General features: G+C 48.5%; 1 protein-coding gene across 1 annotated transcript in view; it reads left to right on the top strand.

The window, feature by feature from the left end:
* The window catches only part of PIK3R2 (phosphoinositide-3-kinase regulatory subunit 2), a 205,807-nt gene that overhangs the window by 141,439 nt on the left and 52,259 nt on the right, over positions 1–12,109 (top strand). The window lies entirely within an intron of this gene.

Here is a 12,109-nt window from a genome sequence, read left to right as displayed (position 1 = left end):
TCACTCCACCCGGATGTCTTCCAGATGTTGTGCGCGAAGTGGGGTCTTCCGGATGTGGACCTGTTCGCGTCTCGTCTGAACAACAAGGTGGGAAGGTTCGTGGCAAGGATGCGCGATCCTCGGGCAGACGCGTCGGACGCGTTAGTGGCTCCGTGGCATCAGTATCGCCTGATGTATGCATTCCCACCGATTCAGCTGCTATCCAGGTTCCTTCGCAGGTTGTCCTCGGAACCGCTCACGGTGATTCTGGTGGCGCCAGACTGGCCTCGCCGGTCTTGGTACGCAGACCTCGTGAATCTGGCGGTCGACGCTCCATGGCGTCTGCCTCTTCGAGAAGATCTTCTGTCTCAAGGGCCGATATTCCATCCTGCTTTACAGTCGCTGGCTTTGACGGCCTGGCTGTTGAAACCGAGGTCCTGAGGGATAGGGGTCTTTCCCCTGAGGTCATTCACACTGATCAACGCTAGAAAGACCTCTTCGGGGAAGGTTTACTACCGTACTTGGAAGGCCTATTTTGCCTGGTGTGAGTCCAGGGGGTTTTCCCCTTGCTCATACTCGGTGTCTAGGGTGTTGTCTTTCCTTCAAACGGGTGTGGACCAGCGCTTGGCGTTGGCCACGATTAAGGGTCAGATTTCTGCGCTGGCCGTTCTTTTTCAACGCCCTGTGGCGTCTAACCCCTTGGTTAGCACTTTTGTTCAAGGGGTGCGGCACCTGGTCCCTCCTAGGAGGGAGCCTTTGCCTCCATGGGACTTGAACCTTGTTCTGTCCGTGTTGCAACATGCTCCTTTTGAAAAGATCAGGGAGATCTCGTTGTCCATGTTGTCCAAGAAGGTCGCTTTTTTTGGTGGCGATCACTTCGGCTCACAAAGTGTCGGAGCTGGCAGCCTTGTCCTGCAGGTCTCCGTATTTGGTGATTCACTTGGATAAGGTGGTCTTGCGACCTAACCCTTCTTTTCTTCCGAAGAGGATCTCGGAATTTCATCTCAATGAGGACATTGTCTTGCCTTCGCTTTGCGCGAAGCCTAAACATCCAAAGGAGGTGGATTTACACTCCTTGGATGATGTTCGGGCGATCAGGGTTTACCTGTCATCGACAAAATCCTTTCGCAAGATGGATTCTCTATTTGTCCTTCCAGAGGGGCCTCGGAAGGGCATGGCGGCGTCGGCTTCTACCATCGCCAAATGGATCAGACAGACCATTGAACAGGCGTATGCTTTGCAGGGAAAAGTTCCCCCTATGCCTGTGAAGGCGCACTCTACCAGATCTCTGAGTACGTCTTGGGCCTGTCATCATCGGGCTTCTGTGGCTCAGGTGTGTAAGGCGGCGACTTGGTCGTCCGTTCACACCTTCTCAAAGTTCTACAAAGTGGATGTTCAGGCATCGGCAGATGCTTCCTTTGGCCGCAAGGTTCTTAGTGCGGCAGTGCCTTAGGGTCCCTTGTTTTTGGGCCCTTGGCTGTTTGGGATGTTTTCTTGTCCCTAGGTTATTTGTTTTTCCTGGGTTGTTGCTCCTGTTGAGCAAGTTTTTTTCATGCTGCCCAGCTGGTTTCCTTCCTTTGGTAAGGTCCCTTTTTTTCTGCTGTGGGTACTGCGTTGCCTTAGGCGCGGCTGAGTTTCCCACCCCTCATGTATGCACTGCTTTGGGACGTCCCCATAGTGACGAATATGAAGAGGCGGCGACTGTCGGAGGACGTAAGAGAAAACGGAATTTTTGTAAAATCTTACCTGTAAAATTCCTTTCTCTGAGTCCTCCGACAGTCGCCGCCCCCGCCCCTCTTTTGGGGTTTGTTTGTGTACTCTACTGCTATTCTACTGAAACTGAGGTATGGATACAGGAAGCAGGAGGGTATTGACTGAGGGGACCACCCCCTGGGGGTGGGATATGTTAAAAGCTTTAATATTGACATATTCTGTTGCCTAGCTACTCCTACGGAGCAAAGGTCAATAACCCCATAGTGACGAATATGAAGAGGCGGCGACTGTCGGAGGACTCAGAGAAAGGAATTTTACAGGTAAGATTTTACAAAAATTCCGTTTTCTCTTACGTCCTCCGACAGTCGCAGCCTCTCATACAGCCTTCACGAGTGGGTAGTGGCGCCCTCTGCAGGAGCAAGCTAGGCATTTTAAAATGTTAACAAAAAACTTTCTACACTTAGACACCTCCAGGGGGCCGTCCCTCAGCCATTATCCTGATCCAGTTACCACTGTCCTTCAGTTTTTATGCTGCCTAGCGTCAGGAGTAGGCTAGGTTTTCCTGCTGGGACTTAGTGTCTCAGTTTCTTTATGTTTTTTTCTTGAAAAGTGATTTTTCCTTTTGAAAATAGCTTTTTTATTTCACTCACTATCGCTAGTTAGTCAGGGGAATTCCTGGAGGACAACAAGCGACAGTAGAGCTGGGCCTCGCACTGGATAATATAGATCCTTATGGAGTCCCAGCCTGCCACCGAGCGTCGCAGGTCACTGATGTGCCCAGGCCTCACAACGACAGTGCCCCTGGAGACGGGGACGAGCCTGCGGAGATCCATCTTCGCCGGGATGTCTCAACTCCGGAACGCCCGTGTGTTGCTAGCATCCTTCCTGGCTGACGTCACCCCCACTCAGGGTGGGAGGTATGCCTGCGTTCTTTGGACTGTTGAGTATTACTACCCCCTTGTCCCTGGGACTATGTTCTGTGGGCCCACTCTTAGGGGATGGCAGTACTTGGTGGCTTCTGTGATATCCCCCTTCTGGCCGTTTTGGTACGGTTCCCTTCCTCCCTGCCCCTACTGGGGGCGCTCTGCGGTGCAAACTGCTGTGGCTGGGGGGTGTGGGGGCTTAATGTATCTGGGGGTGCTCTCTGGGGTTCCCTGTGGTGGCCAGCTCATTCGTATGTGCTTATTTTGGTGCCTTTCGCGCGGCCGCCATTTTGGGTGAGGGCAGGCTGTTTGGGCCTCATGTGAGGGCAGCAGCCATTTTAACTCATCATTTTGGCGCACATCGGGCGCAATCTTTGGTATGGGCAACTGCCTAGTAAGGGCGGCAGCCATTTTGCCTGTGCTTCCTCCCATAGACTTTCATCAGGCACCATTTGTTTGTGGCTCAGGGCAGGCTTAGGCCTCTATGTGTGTGAGGTCACTTCCTCCTTTCTCTCATCTTCACTGCAGCAGCGTGTGGCAAGTACAGACACTGTGGGGTGATTTTATCTGTTTTCTCTGGCATTTTCCTATAAAAACTGTTTCTTTTTGTGGCTATTGCTGTTTCTGAAGGTGGGGGTCCGCGGGAACCACCGTTTTAAAGGGGCAGCGTCCTAAAAGATTTTTATTAATAAAATGAAGTCCCAGGATAGCAAATTCCCCACAGACCTGGTTGGTGCTTCAGGAACTCCTGAATCCTCTTTCATGGCCTCATTATCTGCTGCTCTTGTGACTTTGACGTCCAAAGTGGATCTGCTGATGTCTGAAAGCACTTCTCAAAAACGGCCTATGCCCTCTCAGTCTTCTGAGCCTGATTTGGTTTCCACGGACAACGTCCCCCCTGAGGAGTCCCAGTCCTCACATTCAGTTGGCGAGGAGGAAGAGTCTTCCTCTACGGCGGCGCGGGAATGCGCTGCGGTGGATGCACTTATTAGCTCCATTAAGGAGACTTTAAATCTTGATGATGAGCCCTCCCGGTCAGGTAAGCGGGTTTCCTTCGGGTCCCGCAAAGCCCAGAAGTCGAGTCAGGTTTTTCCCTGCCCCGAGGAGTTTCAGGAAACCGTGAACGACCAATGGCGTCGCATCAAGCATATGCTGGCGGTGCCCAAGCGGTTTAAATACCGTACTCTTTTTGCAGATACTGTTGATAATCGTTGGACAGTGTCACCTAAGGTGGACCACACTGTTTCTAGACTGAATAAATCTACCTTGATGCCCGTGGAGGACTCCCATGGTGTTTAAGGATAGGCGTGTGGAGACGCTTTCCCGCCACATATATTTGGTGGCGGGCTCCCTGCTCAAGCCTGTGTTCGCTTCGGTGATGGTTTCTCAAGCTGTCACGGAATGGTCCAGGGCGCACGTTGGCGGTGGAGTCTGTATCTCCGGCTGCCCTGGACATGGTGGATCAAGTGACCCAGGCCGTGATGTACCTGTGTGACGCGGCCTTGGACGAGGCTCCCTTGGTCGCACGGCTGTCTGCAGTCAGGGTTGCCATCCGCCGCATTATTTGGCTTAAAAGTTGGTTGGATGACCACACTTCAAAGAAGACTGTCTGATGTCCCTTATGTGGGTTGTCATCTCTTTGGGGACACTCTGGATGAGTTGATCAAGGGGCTTACGGGGGGGCAAGAGTACTCTTTTGCCCCAAGCCTCTAAGGGAAAATCCCCCCCATGCTAGGCGGGGCCCTTCTTTTAAGGCTCATGGGTCCTTTCGTGCCTTCGGGGCACAGGATAAAGGAAAATCCTTTAAGACCTCAGGTGGTCACAAGAAGCCATGGTCAGATAAGCCCAAGGCAGGTTAGGCCGGTTCAGCGGCCCAGTCCACCTCTTCTTGAAGGGACACCCTTACCCGTTTCAGGGTTGTGGGGACGTCTGCGTTGTTTTCAGGAACCCTGGTTGTCCCGAATTCAGGACAGGTGGGTTCACAAACTGATTGGTCCAGGGTACAAGATCGTGTTTCTATCTCGCCCCGCAGACAGGTTCTTTCCATTAAATCTCCATCTGACTCTCAATCGTTTCAGAGATCTCAAGGGGGCGGTTCAAGATCTTCTCGCCCAAGGATTCATTGTGCCAGTCCCGTCAATGGACAGGTTTCACGTTTTTTTCTCCAATCTGTTCACGGTGCCCAGAAAAGAGGGCAAAGTGTGTCTGATTCTGGACCTCAAGTCTCTGAACCGCTTTGTACGGGTACAGAAGTTCTGGATGAAATCCATCAGGTCGGTGGTGGCATCATTTAGTCCAGGGGACTTCCTGGTCTCCATCGACTTGAAGGATGCATATCTTCACATCCCTATCTACGAGGGTCATCAGCGGTATCTCCACTTCGCGGTGGCAGAGGAGCATTATCAGTTTGTGGCGTTGCCCTTTGGTCTCGCTTCGGCTCCCAGGGTATTCACCAATGTTTTGGCTCCGGTGCTGGCTTTACTGCGTTTAAAGGGGATTGCGGTTTTCTGGACGACCTCCTGTTAAGGTCGAGCTCATGTGCCACCTTGACGAGCGATCTTTCGATCACGGTTCAGACGCTCCAGGAGTTCGGGTGGACCATCAACTTCCAAAAGTCAGCTCTAACTCCTTGGGTTTGCCTCCCGTACCTGCGGATGGTTCTGGACTCCGCTCAGGCAAAGGTCTTTCTCCCGGAGGACAAACTCCGGACCCTTGGGGGGCGAGATCAGGTCCCTCAGGGACATCGATCTCTCCTCTCTACGGCACATTCTACTAGAGCCGTCAGTGCCTCTTGGGCGTTTCGCCATCAGGCTTCTGTGGCTCAGGTGTGCAAAGCGGCGACCTGGTCGTCTGTGCACACTTTCACCAAATTTTACAAACATGATGTGATGGCATCCTCGGATGCTTCCTTTGGCCGCAAGGTTTAGAGTGCAGCAGTTGTTTGAAGAGACGTGTTTCTTTCCTGTCTCTTCCTAGTGGGGTTCTTTCTTATTCTGGGTTAGCTCCTGTTGAGCTTTTGTTGCCCTGTTGGCTCAGTTGTTTTTTCTGGCCTGGTTGTCACGTTGCCTATTCAGTAGGTTGGGTCTTCCCACCCCTCCTACCTACACTGCTTTGGGACATCCCACTCGTGAAGGCTGTATGAGAGGCTGCGACTGTTGGAGGACGTAAGAGAAAATAGAGTTTTTGTAAGAACTTACTGTAAAACTCTTTTGTCTGAGTCCTCCGACAGTCGCAGCCCCCGCCCCTCTGGTTTTTGGATCTTGGGGTTATTGCCTTCCGGTACTGCTTGCTTCAAAACTGAAGGACAGTGGTAACTGGATCAGGATAATGGCTGAGGGACGGCCCCCTGGAGGTGTGTCTAAGTGTAGAAAGTTTTTTATTAACATTTCAAACTGCCTAGCTTGCTCCTGCAGAGGGCGCCATTACCCACTCGTGAAGGCTGTATGAGAGGCTGCGACTGTCTGAGGACTCAGAGAAAAGAGTTTTTTGGTAAGTTCTTACAAAAACTCTATTTTTTCACTTTCTGCTATATAACATTCCCCCCCAAAAAAAAGTAAAAATCTAAATTTTTTAACATTGTAAGCCAATTTGTTTTCAGCTACATATTTTTGGTAAAAAAAATTGCAATAAGCATATTTTGATTGGTTTGCGCAAAAGTTATTGCGTTTACTAACTACGGGAAAGATTTATGTATTTTTTTTTTTTTTTTTTTACTAATAATGGCAGCGATCTGCGATTTTTATTAGGACTGTGACATTGTGGTGGACAGATAGGACCCCTAACTGACATTTTTGACACGTTTGGGGGTAAAAGTGACAATACTACAGTAATCAGTGCTAAAAATATGCACTGTTGATGTAATAATGTCATTGGCAGGGAAGGGGTTAATACTATAATACAAAAATATTATATATATATATATATATATATATATATATATATTAAATCAAAAAAGTCCAAAATCAGTCCATAAAGTGCTTGCAAAAAGGTGCTTCACAAAACAATAGTGCTTCAATATTATTGATGAGTGATATTCGAAGGGTGATCCGGGTGGTAAGTGTAGGGTGAAGAAAAACATTTAAACGTGGCAAAACAAGCATGTTGTCATTTATTCATTGGTCTATGAAGTCCGGTTGCCTGGTAACCATTCAACATAAATAGAAAGCGGGGATGGCGTGACTTTACGCACCTGATGACGTCAGCTGTGACGAAACGCGTTGTGCGTGGTTACGTCATTTCCGCCCCACTGGAACGCAGATCCGGTCGCTGGCTCGCATAGCGTCCCGGAAGCAGCCGCCAACGAGGGATTCGCGGCCCCTACTGCTTCTTATGCTTGTTTTGCCACATTTAAATGTGAGTACTATTCTTAATTTTATGCTTAATAAAGAAGTTAAACGGTACATCACTATATGAGGTCTTCCTTTTTACATACTACCTCGGGATATCTCCTTATACTTGAGAGAGGAATATTATGGTGATCTAGTGTATTGGAAACCTCTGACCCCGCTGAGAGGAGACACCCAGGGATATCTTTACCCATGAGCCCACTACTAGGATTCGCAGGAAAGAGGCTCTTACCCTAAAGTTTATTACCCCTGTAGGGGTATATATCTCTGGTGAGTGTGGGATATATTGGAGGGGTGCATGTTTTTCTTCACCCTACACTTACCACCCGGATCACCCTTCGAATATCACTCATCAATAATATTGAAGCACTATTGTTTCGTGAAGCACTTTTTTGCAAGCACTTTGTGGACTGATTTTGGACTTTTTTGATTTAATATATATATATATATATATAATATTTTTGGTGTTTTCACTGGATAACTTGCACTGGCACTTTGTTTATTGTCATCTTTATTGATTGCACATATCACTTTATGCTCACAATTTATGTGTATATTTTTATTTCCAAAATAATGCTTGGATACTTTTATATATAGGTTTATTTATAGTGTTTTGCATATAATTGCACATTAGCACTTTACTGCACATTATTTTAACCCCTTCCATATAAGTATATACTGTATACACTTTTAAACAGGCAGCGCCATTTTACCTCGCTTCACTTCTTTATTGCACGATATAGCCCATTGGACTATATTTTGGGGTAGGCTGCAGCCTAGCTTATATCCATAAGCGCGGAATTTGTACCCCTTTTATACGCCCAATATTACTTTCCCCATAGTGCCTTCACTTTGAAGTTCTACCCAAAGGGATTCTACCTCATCCATAGCTCCATTATTAATATCATCCCTCATATTTACCTGTACACTGTTCTTAATATACAGACATACCCCTCCCCCGTTTTTACCTTCTCTGTCTCTGCGATAAAAGGGAATACACCTGAATGGTCACCAGCCAATCATGAGAGCTGTCAAACCAAGTCTCTGAAATCCCCACAAAATCAAAGTCCTCCTCATACATCAGCAGCTCTAGCTCTCCCATCCCTGGCTTCTAGCATTGGTATACAAACCTCGTAATTTTGACCGGATGCATACTATATCCGCGTTTGATGTTGTTTTTAGGCTGCTCTTGCGATTTTTTTCCCCATACCCACCTTGGATTTAGGAACTCTGAACACCCTACCGCTAATGTCCCCATTTGTGCCCTCTGAACCTTGCTTCTACATCTGTACACTCCCCCCCATCACCTAGTTTAACCACTTTACATCCGCTCACTGTTCCTCTACTGCAGCACAGTGGCTCATTATCGTCCAGCGACGTAGACCTATGTCGCTGGACTCCTCCCCCTGTAGGCGGCGCTCGCGCGCCGCCGGAGGCGCGCTCCCGCTGTTTTCGTTCACAGCGGGAGTCGGGCCAGGGGAGGAGCGGCGGCGATCGCCGCTGCTCTTCCCCGATCGTCGGGGAATCTAGTTTGGAGATCCGCCCGCCTGTATAAACAGAGCGGGCGGATCTTCTAAGTGACAGGGAGTGACAGATCGGAGTGTTCAGCATAGCTGAACATCCGATCTGTCCCTGACTCACTCAGTCACCTCCCCCCCCCCCACACGTCAGTAAGCACCAGGCATACATTAACCCCTCCCTCTCCAATAAAATTAACCCCTTCCCTGCCAGTGTCATTTTTACAGTAACAGTGCATATATATAGCACTGATTACTGCAGTAATGTCACTGGTATCCCCAAAAGTGTCAAAAATGTCAGTCAAGGGTCTGATCTGTCCGCCGCAATGTCGCAGTCCCGCAAAAAAAAATCGCAGATCACCGCCATTACTTGTTAAAAAAAAAAACACCAAAAATGACAGAAATCTTTCCCTTAGTTAGTAAACGCAATAACTTTTGCGCAAACCAATCAAAATACGCTTATTGTGATTTTTTTTTACCAAACATAGGTAGCAGAAAACAAATTGGCCAAAAATTTTAAAAAAATTTGATTTTTACATATTTTTTGGGAGGAATTTCATATAAAAAAATGTTAAAAATATTGTTATTTTTTCAAAATAAACGCTCTTTTTTTGTTTATAGCGCAAAAAGTAAAAATCGCACAGGTGATCAAATACCACCAAAAGAAAGCTCTGTTTGTGGGAAAAAAAGGACATAAATTTTGTTTGGGTACGGCGTCGCACGAACGCGCAATTGTCAGTTAAAGTCGCACAGCGCCGAATCGCAAAAAGTGGCCTGGACGTAAGACAGCAAAATCCTCCGGTGGTAAAGTGGTTAAAAGCCCCTCTAACTTGTTGGCCATCTTCTTACCCAGTACGGTTGCTCCCTCCCCATTTAGGTGCAATCCATTCCTACTAAAGAGCCGGTAGTCGACTGAGAAGTTGGCCCAGTTCTCCAGGAACCCAAACCGCTTCTTACTACACCAGCTCCCCAGCCACTTGTTAACTTCCCTAATCTCCTGCTGCCTCTCTGGTGTGGCTCGAGGTACAGGTAGTATTTCTGAAAATACTACCTTGGAGGTCCTACTCCTCAACTTAGCTCCTAAGTCCCTGAAATCGTTTTTTAGGACTATCCATCTCCCTCTGACTTTGCCATTGGTACCCACGTGTACCATGACAGCTGAGTCTTCTCCAGCCCCACCCAATAATCTGTCCACCAGATCCGTGATGTGCCGAACCCGAGCGCCCGGTAAACAACAGACAGTTCGGCACTTATTGCAAAAAAAAAACCGCCCGTTTTTTTTCAGAAGGGCAATGTGACAGATTGCCCTCTTTCCTTCCAATAATTGAGTCCCCTACCACCAAAACCTGTCTTTCCTTTCCCTTTCTCCCGCCCTCACTGGAGGAGTTCTTCCCCTGGCAGCTAGGGGCGTCGCTTGGCTCCAGCAATGCTGGTCCCTGACTGGTTTCCCCAACATCACGCAATGGGGCGTATTTATTGGGGTGCTCCAGCTCAGGACTGGCCTCCTTGCCTTGTTCCCTTCTACCCCTCCTAACTGTCACCCAACTACTCTGCTCTGATGCCTGCACCCTTGTATCTCCGCCTTCCTCTGTGCAGGCCCCTGCCTGCACCTGACGGGTACACTCCCAGCTCTCCTTCAGTATGGAGATTGTGCTCAGTGTTGCCAGTTGCTTCCCTAGATTCAGGACCTGAGCTTCCTGGGAAGCAATGTGCTTACATTTTGTGCAGCTGTAACCGCCCTCAATCGCATGATCGAGGAACGTATACATGCCACAAGATGTACACCGAATCGCATCTCCACACCCTCCGGGCATTGTACCTACTAATCTAATGGGGATTCAGTCATTTAAGTCTGTCCTGTGTGGCTATTTTCTAGCTTCCTAACTACTTTCTCACCCTCTGGTACTCCGTGACACTTACAGGCACTCACTGACAATCAGGCACTCACAGACACTCACTGACACTCAAGCACTCACTGATACTCAGGTTCTCAGTACTCACTGATACTCAGGCACTCAGTACTCACTGATACTCAGGTACTCACTGACACTCAGTACTCACTGATACTCAGGCACTCAGTACTAACTGACACTCAGGCACTCAGTAGTCACTACTCACTGACACTCAGGTACTCAGTACTCACTGACACTCGGGTACTCAGTACTCACTGACACTCAGGTACTCACTGATACTCAGGTACTCAGTACTCTCTGATACTCAGTACTGTCTGGTACTCAGTACTCACTGATACTCAGGTACTCACTGATACTCAGGCACTCAGTACTTACTGATGCTCAGGTACGTACTACTCGCTGACACTCAGGCACTCAGTACTCCCTGATACTCAGGTATTCACTGACACCCAGTACTCCCTGATACTCAGGTACTCCCTGATACTCAGGTACTCACTGACACTCAGGCACTCAGTACTTACTGATACTCAAGTACTCACTGATACTCAGGCACTCGGTACCCACTGATACTCAGCCACACAGTACCCACTGATACTCAGCTACACAGTACTCACTGACACTCAAGTACTACCCTACACCCTCAGTCACAGTTTTCAGTCACAATCACAGTCACAGTCTTTACTTACCAAGTGTGTGTCCCTGCGCTCCTGTAAGCCGGCACTTGCAGTATGTGTCAGCGATTCCTCCCTCAGTCAGTCAGTCTTCTGCTCTGCTCCTGCCTCCATCCTCTGTCACTTACTGGTCTCCTCCACTCTCGGTCCCCGCTGCCTCTCTGTCTCTGTGGGGGGGCGCTCTCTCTTTGTCTCGGTGGGGGAGTCCCGGTTTTGCCGCTCTCCCTTCTGGGGGGGGGGGTTACTGTAATACCGCACACTCACAGTATTTACTCACTGTTTTTTCAGCTCTTACTCACTCCCTCACACACGCTCAGCTGCCTCTGATCCCGCGCGCTTTTCCAGCGCAGCACAGCACCACCTGAAGGCCTTCCTAATCCAGCCTTTCACTGGCGGAGCACTTTCACTGGAGAGTATTCTCCTGGCAGGGTCGGTTCCCCGCACTCCCTGCTGGGAGAACACAGTAGCTCCACAGGAGGGATTCCCCTATCAACACTGACTGTCCCATAGTTGCAGGAAAGAAAATCATATCATCTGTGGCCTGCCTAAGACCTGTGTTTAACTTTCCCAAACTGGAGATGAAGGGTGCTATAAATACTTCAATAAAGCTGTTCAAATTAAAATGGCATAACACATTGCGAATGCTTTGTAAAAGCTTGCTGTAAACACTCTTTTTCTTCAAACGAAAGCCCACATGTACAAGGTCAGATTTCACACTATGTACACATCCTTATGAACTGTCAGTTTTACAAACATTCTAAAAAAAAGAGCTGCCTTGCCTGCTGTAACACACCAACTGCTAAGTGCTCCGTTTTCCCCTATGAAACTTGCATGCTTTCTTCCAACAGACACTTGTCTTGCCTCCTGTCCATGCTGCCATGTTCATGTAACACAATATAAAAGGATCAGTCTCATTTCTGCTGTCTCTGTTTTAGGCTGGCCGAAAAAATACTGAACTGATTCCCCCATCCACACATTCAATGGGGATGCGGGAATCCTCCCCGTTGTGTCATTGTATCCTAACAGCAGGAGTCCCTGGCCGTCAGA

The sequence above is a fragment of the Pelophylax lessonae genome, assembly GCF_965119305.1.
Source record: "Pelophylax lessonae genome assembly, chromosome: 1".
Taxonomy (NCBI): Eukaryota; Metazoa; Chordata; class Amphibia; order Anura; family Ranidae; genus Pelophylax; species Pelophylax lessonae.
Note: the sequence above shows the minus strand (reverse complement) of the source record. Positions and strands in the feature narration are given on the sequence as shown.